Raw genomic sequence first — 1,322 nt, 5'->3', positions numbered from 1 at the left:
ATTCTCTATTAGTTTTCTGTCTGATTGACCTGTCCATTGGTGAGAGAGGTGTGTTGAAGTCTCCTACTACTAGTGTGTGTGATTTGATGTCTGCCTTGAGTTTTAGCAATATTTCTTTTACATAAGTGGGTGCTTTTATATTAGGGGCATAGATATTCAGGATTGAGACTTCATCCTGCTGAATCGTTCCTGTTATGAGTATAAAGTGTCCCTGTCGATCTCTTCTGATTGATTTTAGTTTGAAGTCAGTTTTGTTAGAAATTAGTATGGCCACACCTGCTTTTTTCTTAGGACCATTTGCTTGAAAAACCTTTTCCCAACCCTTTACTCTGAGTAGATGCCTGTCTTTGTGGTTGAGATGAGTTTCTTGCAAACAGCAGACTGTTGGATCCTGTTTTCGTAAAAATACGGAACGCTTCACGAATTTGCGTGTCATCCTTGCGCAGGGGCCGTGCTAATCTTCTCTGTATCGTTCCAATTTTAGTGTATGTGCTGCCGAAGCGAGCACGAGTCAGATTTTCTTAAAAAAAAAAAATTCCCAACAAAGTCCAAACTGGTTTTTCTGTGTCATCAAATAAAGAAGAAAAGCTGCCAATGCTGTTAAAGTGGGAGAAGGAAAAATGTCCCTGGAGCAAATGTCTAGCAGCTCCTCACTTTTCTCCCAACCGGGGGTCAGGTCACTGTGGGAGGAAGACATCCTCAAAATCGGCCTTGATCACTTCCATTCATGATCAACACTTTGTTACTGAACTCAGGGGTTATGACTTGTATCTCAATTTAGGTCAGGCCACCAGTCCTCAAGAAGTCCATAAAAACTAAATTAAAAATGTAAAACAGAAAGAATTTTAATTGTAGAAGTTACATTGGAACGAGGGAAAAAGAAATCCTGCAGCTCTCTCAAGTCTTGGGATTTTATCATTTTAAAATATCTCTAAAGACTGAGCCAAGTGTAGACACAGCTTGGCTTCCATTTCTTGTGTGGTTATCTCTCAACATTGTAGACCACAGCAGAGAGAATAAAAGGACTCTTAAATTTCCGAAATTCAGGTGATGGGATGATGTTTTATCTCTTTGGAAAGTTTGGGGCATGCTGAAACATATAAAAATGGTTAAATTCTTAAAAATGGTCTTAAGTATTTTTGAAGTAAGGTGGAAATATAAATTAAAAGAGGTTGACATTTCTAACACAGATAAAGTAAAAGTTAAATAGTGGTTCCTTTATAAAGAAAACCAGCTGCTAGTAAGGGGTAATAAATAGCATTTTAAATTCTGTGACATTTTCTGTACAAGAGCATTTTTTCAAATAGATTCTGGGCAAAGTT

At 37.7% G+C, this 1,322-nt stretch overlaps 1 non-coding gene across 1 annotated transcript; it reads right to left on the bottom strand.

The window, feature by feature from the left end:
- Positions 1 to 401: 401 nt before the first annotated feature.
- On the bottom strand, positions 402 to 508 carry LOC130889239 (U6 spliceosomal RNA). Its single transcript, XR_009058512.1, has one exon. It is a non-coding gene; the product is annotated as a U6 spliceosomal RNA (small nuclear RNA).
- Positions 509 to 1,322: the final 814 nt, after the last annotated feature.

This window comes from Chionomys nivalis, chromosome 17 (assembly GCF_950005125.1).
Source record: "Chionomys nivalis chromosome 17, mChiNiv1.1, whole genome shotgun sequence".
Taxonomy (NCBI): domain Eukaryota; kingdom Metazoa; phylum Chordata; class Mammalia; order Rodentia; family Cricetidae; genus Chionomys; species Chionomys nivalis.
The sequence above is the reverse complement of the archived record's forward strand: the minus strand, read 5'-3'. Positions and strand labels throughout refer to the sequence as shown.